Source organism: Calliphora vicina, chromosome 4, assembly GCF_958450345.1.
Source record: "Calliphora vicina chromosome 4, idCalVici1.1, whole genome shotgun sequence".
Lineage (NCBI taxonomy): Eukaryota > Metazoa > Arthropoda > Insecta > Diptera > Calliphoridae > Calliphora > Calliphora vicina.
Genome location: NC_088783.1, coordinates 23622346 through 23636175, shown reverse-complemented (window position 1 = coordinate 23636175; position 13830 = coordinate 23622346). Strand labels below are relative to the sequence as shown.

Below are 13830 nucleotides of genomic sequence, written 5' to 3'. Positions count from 1 at the left end.
CAGAAAATTCTCTAATTTGGTCTGTTTTCCTCAAAAATTTAAATTTTGTTTTCCAATTTTATTTCCTATATTTTATTATTCTCTACCATTTGTTTTCGTCGCAAAACTAAATCAGGAAGTCGTCTCAACTTCCTTGCTAACAATTCAATTTAGAAGAAAAATCCGTTTAACAAATGCAAAAACTTACAAAAATAAAATATATACATACAATAAATAAATTAATAATAAATCAATTAAGAGTAAATTTTTGCACACATTTTGCCAACTAAAGCGAAAACAAAAAACTTGCAATGTTTGTTTGTCAAGACTGGCAATATATTTGTAAACTACAAAGAGAGAGAGAGAAACTATGAAATATATTGTAGAATAAAAAACTTCTTAAACAAAATGCTGATTATAACTTCCTTTTCACTAAGACTGACAGAGGAAAAGAAACCTAAACCCACACCCTTTTATTTCCCACATTAAACATGAAAAGAAACCACAATTTAACAAACTAGAAAATGCGTTTATCTTTCAAATGTTCAAAAATAAAACGACAATAACAACCTTTTACCACTACACATACATTTAACAAATAATAAAATAAACACAAACACATACACACTTTTAACAAAACGCCCTTCCTTCCTGTTTGTTCCGTCAAGGAAAAATTTAAATATTTTGCTTGAGTACAGCAGGAGTCTAATTTCGACTTATTGGAAAATGAGGTGGGGGTGACTGACAAGCAAGTAAGCAAGCAAGCAGCGTTTCCAAAGAAAGAAGTCATTTGCAAAAGTTTACAAAGAACAAATACACTCATATCTCTAAGTATCTATTCATCATTACAACCCGCTAATGCCATTATACCACCTCATTTATGTAGCTGTACGAGTACGAGTATGAGTAGTATCTAGATACTTGCAAACAATTTTGATGCCTTCAACTAACAGCAAAAGGGAAATGGTTAAAATATCAATACAAAACAAGTAGGAAGCCCAAATTATTGATAACTTCACTGGCAAAGGAAACGTTAATAAACAGCAACAAAGAAAAATAAACTAAAATATACAAAATATTAATACTTAAGCTTAAAAGGAATTTTGGTAAATCTTTGCTACCTTCTTCTCCCCCTTCCTCTAACAAAATCAACATTGCTCAACAAACTTTTAGAAATCCATTACATTTGGCTTGTGTTTTATAGAGGAGAAAAAAACAAGCAACAAAACAAAAGAAAACAACACCAAATAGCGCTCTAAACTATTTTCAAAAAATGGCTCTAAATATTCAAACAACCCCAGCATACACTCAAAGAAATAATTTAATAGGAGTGAGCTAAGTAGTTTAAAACAGGGGCCTCTATATTTATTTCTATGTATTCTACAAAACCCCATTTACTTAACATATTTCAATATTTTTGTTTTTTTTTATTCCTACATCTTTTCAAAATAAAAAAAAACAAAATATTTCATTTTCCCCATACTCACATCACAACATGGTTTTTTTATAATTTTTTTTCGTTAGATAAGAAAACTGAATAAAATACTTGTACATACATAAATTCTATAATATTTTGCATAATACAATATTTCCTATTTTTTTCTCCATTCATTATTTTTTTGTTAGAAAAATACTCTTAATGCACGAGTAAAAGAATGATTTTGGCAACAAAAGCGCAAAAAAGAAGAGGAATAGTGAAGAAAAAGTATTCGCTTAAAGAAAGAACTAAAGTGACGTTCAAAATCGTAATGAATGGTAAACGCGCCCTTCTTTCTAATCCACCCAATATATGAATGTTTTTTATATTTTACTTTCTGTTTTCTATAGATGACTGCATTAATAAATTTTTACTTATAGTTTTTTTTATATTCACTGTAACCTTCATGCTGCTGCTGAGCAAAAAGGTAGGTGGTATGTTTAGTTTGCTGGAGTATTTGGGACGCACTAATCAAATCCATATCAAAAAGGACAGAAAACTGCTATTTTCGGATTTGACATCTTCTATTTTAATAAAATTTACCACAGATGTTACGGTTCCAAAGAGTTCCTCAAAACCATGACTTTTTCGTAGGAAACCCTTTCCATTTCAATATCGCGATTTGAAAATTGAAAAATTTGTTTAAGTTGTCTAAAATTATATACACATAATTGCTCATAACTTTGAAACTAGTCAAAGACCAGCAAAATTTTTGACTTCATTTTAAAGTCAAAGATATTGTTCTTAAAATGATGCGAATAAAATAGTTTACTTCCAAATGGTTAAAGGTCAATTTCAGAGTATATATTTCAATGTAAAAAATATCAGAGATCGCTGTGTCAAAAACATGGAGAGTGCTTCTATCGCGATATTGGAAGAACCATATCAGGATAATGTTAGCGGGTTATTTAAATGTTATTTAAAATTTGTATGTGGCTGCCAGACGATATGCTCCAAACTGGTATACACATAGCATATATGTATATCAACCTTGTGTGGAAAACCAAACAAAATTAATAGTTTTATACATTTATAAAATAAACTTATTAAGTGGTCTTCATGAGATGAAGACCACTTAATAATGTGACTTAACCTTGTGTGTGGGTTTTCACACATATATAATTTCTAAGTATTTTTCACTTTTTCTCGCCAAAGATAAAATATTTATTGTAACAGATAACAAAATATAAAAATAAATATGTTACACATCATTATTTCCAAAAAAACAATGTGAGGCGATCAGCATGGGTAGAGCTTTCACTTAAATTCAAAATGAACATTTCTAAATACAACGAGATTTGTTGTTTTAATTATTTGTTGTACTTCATAACAAGAGGAAATCATAGTACAAAGAAATCTAAGCATACAAATTAATACAATTCCATTAGGGCATAATAAGGTTGAGGGAACAAAAGCAGAATATTATAGTCATTAAATAAGGAAAATATTAAAATTTAAGGACGAAATAATTAAAGCATACAAACGATCGAAAGGCTATTGTTTACTTAAACTACAAAAAAGCACATGGAATTGACATAATCAATAACAAGATGTTTGTGGAGCTACGCCGGATTTATAATCTAAAAGAATGGAAGATTTCAGTGGTTACCAAAGCCAGGAAAGCTATTTGAGATGAAACACTTGAACAAATTGTATCCAAATTTAATTGAAAATATACGTATTCAGCAACCCATTTATGCTTTTGATATGCCAACAAAGAATGGCTCTCATGCTGATGATGTTGTTATTCTAAACTTTTATGAAAACTCTCTAAAAGCATCTAGATACTGACAAAATCATATGTGTAACCAACCTTCTGATATCGGTGATATATTTGCTCGTAATATTTGTAAAAATCTAAAAAAACCTGAACTAACGTGTTAAATTTAGTTAAATTTCGAAGGGAACAGGACGTTTGTTAAAACTTTGTAAAATCGATTCCAAAACGAAGACACTGTCAAGGTTCAACACTCTTTTCCTTATTCTTATCTACTCAGTTCTGTCTAAAATTGTTGTATTCAATGCCCAGTCGTAGCATAATTCAATCCGTAGGACCAGTTATTGCAGATAAAAACTAAGAAATATTTCTTTAAGAGATGAACGACGGTCAAGGGACTTTTGTGTTTATAGAAACATGGATGGTATTGACATGCTTTTATTCTTTTATTTTTAATTTTACATGCTTAAGTTATTTCGTTCCAATCCTAATTTGATCCACTTTTTTCTTTGATACAATCTCCTAGCTAATTCCCAAAAATGCCCCATACTTCTCCTGTAAACATATAGCTGTCAGTTGACTACTGTCAACATTTGAAAAAACTGCGTCATTTAGTTTGTGTTTGATAGCCGACTTTGAGGAGCCTTGTGACTTGAAGAGAAGTTGGAAAAAGAGAATTTCTTCTGATAACTAAGCATTATTTTTTGCGAAAAAACCATCACTTATACCTAGACTAAGCTTGATAAATACTATGGGAACTCTTCACCATCAATTTCAATGGTAAAAAAGTGGTTTAATGAATTTCGTTGTGGACGTACAAGAAGGGTTCTCTACACAATTGAAAAAATCGTTTGCTCATAATCGGGTGCACACATCTGCCGCATCTTCCGCCATATTCTCCGGATTTAGTGCCGAGTGATTATTTCATGTTTCCAAACCTGAAGAAATGTTTCGGTGGTAAGAGATTTGACTCCATCGATGAAATCATATCAGAAAATATAAATATTTTGATGACCTCGAAAAATTTTATTTTTTGGAAGAGATAAAAAATTGGAGAAATGTTGGACAAATTGCATAGAGACAAAGAAGTCTATGTTAAAAAATAAAATTATTTTTTATACAAAAAACTGTGTTTTATTCACGGACTTTTTGACCCATATGTATGAAAAAATATAAAAATTTTTAAGAATTATAAAAAAAACAAATTTGTAACGAATTTCTGCAAATTCGATTATTGCAGGATTTTTAAAAACTTTTTGAGAAATAATATTTTTCTTCTTGCTATTACGTACATATTTGCAAGGTTTTGTATTTATCACTTTGTGTAACGACCTTATTGTTGCCTCAATAGACATATGTGTTCAAGTTTCACATGAGTATCTGTTGAGTAGGATTAATGTCGGGGTGGTCTTAACACAGGGTAGATGCGTCCGTCAGTGCCCCCTATGTATGACAAACTGCCATATCCAAGTACCAATTTAATATTTATAAGTGCAAGTATTATTTATATAGTGCCTTCAACAGTCTACTCTCATCACTAAAAAGGATCTTAACTTCTTTCATTTCCCCAAAACATTTCACGCGTTTCCTTCTTCCCCAATAAAAGAAGAAAACACAGCAAAATCTATTTCTTAGTTCTTCTTAATATTCAAAAACTTACACTCAAATATACACACACAAGACAACTACACATATAAACAAGGCCCCCTAAAAAAGGAACATAAAATACAAATGTTAAGTTCATAGAAGTAGTAGTAGTTGATTTGTAGTAGTGTTAGTAAACACATATACATCCATACATAATTATATGTATGTGTGGATTTGTTGTAAATTTAGCCTCACAATAAAATCATGTTTTGTACATAAATACTCGTACTTTATATTGCTGCTGCCTCTGTTGCCATTAATGTTGCTGTTGCTTATGTTATATTGTTCGTATGAATGTTATGTTGCTGCTGGTGTTGTTGTTGTTGTTGCTTACTGCCTCTTTATGTGGAAATCTGTATTTTTTTCATCGGTGCCGTTTTATTCAAATTCATAATCACAATATTTTTATACAATATTTTTTCTTATTTAGTACAATAGTCGTGTAGTGTAAGAGTATTTAGTAGAAGAGAGATAGTGAGTTTTAAAGGAGTGGTTTGATGGAAATGGGTTAATGAGTCGATTTAATAAAAATTAAGTATTTTGTTTGCGTGTTAAATGAAATACCATTTCCAAAGTCCGCCAGATATTTTGCGGACATCAGGAATTGGTGTTTGCTTCTAAAATGTAGAATTTTTTACCAACAAACATCATATGCGGGAAGTTTAGCTTTACTTCTTTAATATGAAAAAAGTGCAGCTGAAACTCACCGATTGCTCACGAATTCTTATGGTGAATGTGTTCCATAGGTTTCAACGTGCGACAGATGATTTGGGGGCTCAGAAGTGGATATTTTGACATGGAAGTCAAAGATCGACCAGGCCAGTTATAAATGTTTGAAGAGCAAGAATTAGAGGCATTACTCCATGAAGATTGTCGTAACATTCAACAAGAGCTTGCAAAATCATTGGAAGCTACTTAGAACGTTTGCGAGCAGCAGGATTCATTCAAAAGCATTGAATTGAAGCCGAGAGTCCTCGATTTACGATTTCGCATGTCCAAAATTCAGCTTGAACGTTATAAAAGAAAATAATTTTTGCACCGAATCATTACATGCGATGAAAAATGTATCCATTACGATAACCCGAAGCGTAAGAGATCGTACGTGAAGCCCGACCAACCAGCCGAAGCTATACCATAGCCAAACATCCTTGGCGGCTAGATAATGGGTGCATTGGGTGGGAGCAAAAGCGTCCTATTTATTATGAGCTGCTGAAATCTGACCAGACCATCACAGGGAATGCAACTGATTAGTTTGAAGTGAGTATTGGCCGAAAAACGTTCAGAATATGCGGCCAGTCGTGTAGCTTACAGTGGCCGATACTTTGAATAAATTTATATTGTACAAATGTTTCAAAATAAAAGCTAAACACTTGAAACAATTCCGCATTTTTAAGTCATACATCCTATAAATTACCGAACATTTTTAGTTGGGGTAACAAAAATTCTATTATTTAAATCTCGGTTCCTTCTTTTTACCGATTGGGAACTCTACCAACAAATAGTTTTTCACTAAATAAACGATTTTTACTTAAGAAAGATAGAACAAATGAAACGTGCTCTAAAATTAAGATAATTAATTTAAATCTTCAAAATTAATAGTACATTTGAAATGTTTCGGTTTGTTTCGTATTCGTTTGAAAATTGTTTTTTTGGCCGAAGATTAGGTTGGGTTTCGGTCAGACTCTACTGATCTTTAAATCTACATGAATTCCTTCTTTTAATTTCTGTCTAATAGTGAATGTATCCAAAATACAGTGGGCATATAATGAAAACGGGTAAGAAGATGTTGCTGCTTGCAGATGGGGGTACATGTTGTAAGTAGTGGCAGTAGTAGATGTAGTAAAAGTAGTATGGTATGGAAAATAAAAAATGTTTTATTTTCTTTTGTTGATTTGGTTTTAGCTAAAAGAAAGCTAAGCTGTGTAATAAGGAAGAAGGGAAGTTGGTAGTATGTAGTTCATTCCTCAAACGAGATGTTGTAAGTAGTAGAACATAGAAGACGAGAAGGAACAAGACGAAAAAGAATCAGCAGCAGGCTCTTATAACGAATGTTTGGTAATCGGAAACTTTATTTTTTTTTGCCTCGCTTTTTATAAATTTTGTTCCTTCTTATTTTTACTGTTTTGCATTCGATGAAGTAGAATTTGAATAGAAAGCTTAGTTTTTTGCTTACAGCTAACAAATTTTTTTCGGGGTTATTTCGCTGTTATTTTTTTTTTTGCTTCTTATATTTTTGTTGTGTTTTCATTTTCTTTTCTTTTTATCATATTTATTCCTTTTTTTGTTCATAAAAAAAATATATTTCCTCTTTTATTTTTTGTATTCTTGGGTTTAAAAAAAAGTATAGAAAAAAAACTTTATAATGACTTATTTTTGATGAATTGGGCAAATGCAAGAAGAAAAAAAAAATCGATTAAAAAACTTCGAGTACACAAATAGAAAATACAAACAACATTATGTGTATATAATAATAATAATACTAGTAGTATTACTCCTCTACTCTACACTTTGAACACAGACACATTAACATTTTTTTTTTTAGATTTTTTTAGAAAATAAGAAAGAAATAAAAAGTTTAGTAAATTGGGGTGAAAAACTGGGAAGGAATCTTATAGAATTTGAAGTTTAAAACAAAGGTTAAATTATATTTATTTTATGTATACGATTTTCTTCTCCTTTTTTATGTTGCATATTTGAAAGAAAACATTTTTATTATGATTTCATTAGGGAAATTGTAGCTGTTCAAATAAAAGTCTCAAAAATCTAATGAATTTTTGGGGATTTTATTTGCATTTCTTTAATACATTAATTATAAAACCAGACAAAGAAGACTGTTTAATATTCAATTAAAATACAAATAAGTATTATGCAAAATGTTGGTAAGTTTTAGGAATAAAGTATCTACTGAAGCCTTTTAATAAGCCTTAACGTAGCTATGTAGAGGGTAGTTTGTCTGTTGGCAATATGAATCATTATCTGCTAAAGTGATCACTTCGTTATTAAACGAATAAAAATTATATTTTCTTTATAAATATCTAAAACGCATAGTCGTTTAATTAGTTTATAAATTTATTACTTAACATTATAAACAAACGAAAACAACAAAAAATTTAAACAAAATAATCATGGCTCCTAAACATAGACCTATGCCGAACAGCTGTAAGCCGAGGCCCCCAAAAATTTAAAAAGCCGTTTTCGATATTTTTCAGTTTGTCATCTTGATAATAGACACGCCGTTGTGATAAAAGTAATTTCATTAAATTTTCGGATTTTCACTTTTAAATTGTTTTTTTTGTTTTAATCTTTGCTCCTAACATCTGCCGTCAAATTATTATAAACGATCGCACAAGTTTAACCGAACCTGATAAGCAATTATTCTACCATACACACAATTATTTTTTTAATTTAAATTATCAACAAATATGTAATTGGTATAACTAAAATAATATTATTACTACAATATGGTTTAAAATTAAAAAAACAAAATAAATAAAAAAGAAAATCTGGCTTGACCCCGACGTGATTTGAACACGCAACCTTCTGATCTGGAGTCAGACGCGCTACCGTTGCGCCACGGAGTCACTTGTTTGAGCGCAACGCTAACAACGTATCAAAAATAAACATTGATCAGATAGAATTTATTTGTACCGTTTGTTCTAAAAATACATTTTTGTATCGTGTGAGTAAAGAATTTAAAAATAAATAAATGGGTACTTGTTTAACGGCCAATGGTGGAAATACATACATATGAATGTTTAGGCAATTGGAAAAAGTTATAATTTGCAAACAAATAAATGTTTGTCATTTATTCTATTTATATTTTCAAGAAAAACTAAAATAGAAAAAAAGCCATGGAAAAAAACAAATTGAAATAAATTCAAGTTTCCAAAATTTTCATAGGTAGGTACTTTTTGCTTTCGAATGTCTGTGGTTAAAGCAAACAATGAAAACTCCAAATATCTTACAATCGACGGGTACCCAAAAACAGTCGCCATCACCTATGTAGTTCGCATCTATTATAATGCAGAACTTCTCTTCTTTGATTGTTAGGTACTTAGTATTTTGTGCGGTGTGATGGATCCAAGATTTTATATTCCTAAACCAACCATTGTTAGGTTGGTGACTTTTTTTGGACTTCATTTCATGTTTTTATACCCTTCACCATGAGTGGCAAGGGTATATATAAGTTTGTCATTCCGTTTGTAATTTCTACATTTTTCATTTGCGACCCTACAAAGTATATACATATATATGAATATTCTGGATCGTTATAGATAGCGGAGTCGATATAGCCATGTCCGTCTGTATGATGAAATCAACTTACGGTAGCCCCCAAATAACTTACATACATGATTCATACATCAATGGATCGGGAATTCTCCCGGATCGGTTGACATTTAAAATCGAGAAAATGGTTGAAATATAAGGAGAAAACCATGGCAACCTCGATTTTTGACCTATTTGTTTATCTATGTATATCTGGATTACTAAGTCATTAATATAGACAATATGGATATCAAAAAATAGATATTTCAAAACCCTTGCGACGGCGTATATAAGGGCAAAGTATGTCGGACCTACAATGGGTCAAAATTGGGAAACATATTTTTTAGCCACAAATTTTTATTCAACAAGAAAAAATGTTTGTTATAAAATTTTAAAAAAATAATAATAAAAAAAATTTTAATTAAAAAATAAATGTAAAAATTGAAATTTTTTTTTTAAATTTTGTTTACCTAAAAATATTTAAAATTTTTATTTTAAAGAATAATTTGGTGAAGGGTATATAAGATTAGGCACAGCCGAATATATCTCTCTTAATTGTTTATGATTTTATAATGATCGCCAATAAGGTTAAGAAGCTTTTGGCAACATTGACAATAATTTTCAGACATTAAAAGTTCAAAAGCCTTTCAATGTTGTATAGGAAGTTATATAGGAGTTTATTTTTATAACGGATAGTCAAGTCAATTTTTTGAAACAGTATCATACTAACGATAGAATATACGCAATTCATATCTGCGTATGAATGCACATTCATATCTGCCAAGACTTCCCTGGTTTTAATGAAAATTTCCTCCATTTTTCATATTTTATTTGGCACATTTCCCCCATTTCATATAAGCTAAGTGTGTTCTCAACTAAATGTATCTCCGACTTGAATTGTTTTGGAAGTTGTTCTGAAGGTTCGACATTTTGGCAAATTCCGAGAAATTATTATAGCAGAAGTAAGGAGTAAGTTACATTTTTAGGCTGTGTTTCAGAGCTAAAATTGGGGGCGTCACGGTCTGTGTGGCACAAAAACCCATTAAGCCTTTGCTGTAGGTGTTGGGTTGCCAACAAGTACACCATCAGTGCGGAATATTGTAACCGCGGAATTGTTTACATCTCTATGAATGTTGCTATATGTGGTGGGCGATCTCTTTATGTTTTCCTCATACTCTCGAAGGTACTGCCAGACATGTCCCTGACGTGATGTTTAAATTTACAGAATGAACGATTATGTCAGAACGACATTATTTGCTCTGTAGAAGAGGATCGTTAGTACTACAATTAATCTCATAGTTGTTACAATTCCTGATCCTAAATTTATGACTCTATTTGCAATCAAACATATTTTTAAATTATTCACTAAAATTACTTAATATTTCAAAGCACTGAAAATCAGCATTTAAACAAAAACTCTCAACATAAAATTACCAACAACAAACTAAGGAAGGAAATCATAAAGACTGTAATTTATAAATAATTTTAACTGGTTTTTGCATTTTTTTTGGCAATGGGTTGACTAAACACCAACAAACCCAAAAAAAGTCCAACTAAATGCAGAACTTCAAACAAAAAAACAAGAAGACAAATAGCACTGAACCTTGCATCCGGTTAAAATAGACAATGGGCTGGGAGTTTTTACATTTGTTGCTGCAGAAATGTGTGGTTTGTTTTTGGAAAATTAAGCATGAGGTCATTTCTATAAGAATTTCTATAAAATTACACACTACTACTAAAATTTAGTATAAAAAATCAAACGCGCAAAATAATGGCGATAATGTTTTGTTTGTTGTTTTGCAAAAGATCGCCATTAGGTCTATTAGTATTTGGATAAGCGCGTGTAGGTGTTATTTTGTGGTTGTTTATTCGAAAACGTGTATGCAGTCCATTAAACCCTAGAGTTACAGATTATTTTTGTTTTGTTTTTGTATGCAAGTACGTAGTATTTACATACTAACACACACAATTAAAATATGGTTAGAAAAATAATACATACAACAAAATGATTTGAAAACAGAAATTTCAATATAACCGCTTGCTTAATTAAGTATTAGAGATATATCCATACACATATGCTCTCAAATTATCTTTCTCTCTTGATGTGTTTGAGTAGAAATTTGAATTTATTTAGCAAATTTTAAGAGTAATTTGTGTTTAATGTTCTATATGAATATTTTGGTTTCAAGAGACCCTCCTAACATTTTTAACAATTCCCTCCCTGATCATTTAGAAGTATATTTGTTTAGGTATTCATCAGGGATGGCAAATATGGTACAATAGTACTTTATTTGTATATTTTTGATTCAGTTGGTACCGTGATACTACCACGAGTCATTTGGTACAATTTTAAAACAGTTCAATTTATTATTGATATGGCATCAGTAACTTTTTTATATCCACCATCAAAAAAGATGGATTGATTTTGTCATTCCGTTCGTAACACATCGAAATATTCATCTCAGACTTACAATAGTATATATCGATGGCTTAATATAAAAAGACCCTAACTCGTGTTTTTTTTGTAAGTCCAGATTTTTGTTTATTTCGATAAATGGTCCGATTATATATCATAATTAACCAACAAAATATCGACTTAAAAAAACACGAGTTAGAGCCTTTTTGTATTAAGCCATCGATATGTATGTATACTGTGGGTCCTTATGAAATTCTAAGACGATCTAGCTATGACGAAATACAAATACTCTATGATGGTAAGGTTTGTTTGGTATTGAAAATGGGCAAAATCAGGACATGATTACACCTAACCCCCATACAAATGTCTCCCCGGAATACTGTTTGAGCAGTCATAAATATGTTTATTGTGCGTCTATCCTGATGCAATTTTGCACAAATTAGATCTAAGTACTCTGAAACTATACTGTAAGGTACGGTAAAAAGGCTCAGTGAACGAATTGAACTTTATTTAATGTATTATATTAACTAAAATCGAAGTAATTGGACATAAACAAGTTTTATATGAACCGGTCCATATTTTAATTCGGTCCAAATATTTTATTGTCACACATTGATGGTGGGAATACAAGATTCATTTCATTTACATATATAGTTGATACAAAATTCAAAAATCTATTTTCCATCCCTGATTATATTTAAGTTTGTTTGCAATTTTTTTGTTATTTATCTGTTGTTGCTTGCAAAATATCAACAACAGTCAGTTCATTTAGAAATTCATACTCATACATAGATATTGCACAAAATTTTGGCAGTCATTGACCTTTAACGACAAGAATTGAGCAATTTTTGAATGCAACAGCCCCAGAACACAAATAAGAAAACAACTACTAATACTAATATAAATAAAAAATGGAAAGAGAATAAATGCTGACAAAAAAAGTAAAGAATCTCCCAAGTTATCAGCCTTGAGTGATGCTAATTTAGCTTTAGTTGTTACGTCTGTTTAGTATTTCTGTGAATAATTCCATTGCAGCCTCTTATTTCATAAAAAATTTCAGAATCTTGATACTTGATACGATGTATTACAGAATTTACCAAGTATCACTAGATTTTACCCTTTGATGTTCATATATCATTCCGCTTGTAATTTCTACATTTTACGTTTGCGACTCAATAATATATATATATTCTCGATCGTTATAAATAGCGGTGTTGATATAGCCAGTTCCGTCTGTTGAAATCAACTTTCCGAAGCCCCCAAAATAACTTACAAACATGATTGATACATAAGGACATTGGGTATAGTCTTGGTTCGGTTGAAATTTAAAATCGGGCAAATCGGTCTAAAAATGGTTGAAATATAAGCAAAAACTCAAGACTACCTAGATTTCAATGGGTCAAAACCCCGAATTTTTTCACCAAAAACATTTTTACAGTTTATAGAAAACCCAAAAAATATTAAATTTCAATAAAATTGCCTCTCGAATACCGAGTGTATTCTTACAATTATAATATTCACTTCATTTTAACGATTTTATTCTCAACTTGAATTGACATCATTTTTCAGTTGAAAACAACAAATCGTGCCTACACTCACATACCTCAACAACGAACTAACACAAGCGATCAACAACAATTCTATACAATCTACAAAATTTTCAAATGCAAACAATAAAACAAAATTAAACGCCCGAATGAATGATGATAATGATGTTAGTCAACCAAATGATCATGATCATGAATGGTATACTACACGGCAGTATACGAAGGTAACAACAACAAAATTATTGACACTCATTCTTAATCAAACACACACTCATTATTATTCAGACACACTCATAATCTAAAATAAATATGCTCACAACACAGGGTGATTAGACATGTGTACACAGTCAACAAACGGGCCGAAATAAAAACTTGATCAACTACCTCAAATTTAAAAAACACACGATCATGACACACAACTTTATAATACATATGTATTTAATTTTTGGTTGTTCTAACATCACCTTAATACTAATATTCAATGATTTTTTTCTTAGTTGGAATTTTTGTAGTTACAGGTTAATACTTTGACATTTTAAGTATACATCAGATCATTGATCTTTCAACTTTCTTTCTTTCAGAAAAATCAAATAATTACTCATTTTGTAGAACAAAATGAAACATATGTTTTGCTTGGTTTTTGTTCTTGGGTGAACAAGTTTTATTATTATTAATAATAAATAAATATTGGTGGCAAATTATAAACATGCTATTTGCTTTTTTTATATTATTATTCCATGGATAAACAAAACAAAAATAATTATTATTTTTAATCGATTGC

The 13830-nt window shown here is 30.5% G+C and overlaps 1 long non-coding RNA gene and 1 other non-coding gene across 3 annotated transcripts in view; both read right to left on the bottom strand.

Moving 5' to 3' along the window:
- LOC135956819 (uncharacterized) overlaps window positions 1–13830 on the bottom strand; it is a 128535-nt gene that overhangs the window by 88882 nt on the left and 25823 nt on the right. The window lies entirely within an intron of this gene.
- TRNAW-CCA (transfer RNA tryptophan (anticodon CCA)) lies at window positions 8330–8401 on the bottom strand. Its single transcript has one exon. It is a non-coding gene; the product is annotated as a tRNA-Trp (tRNA).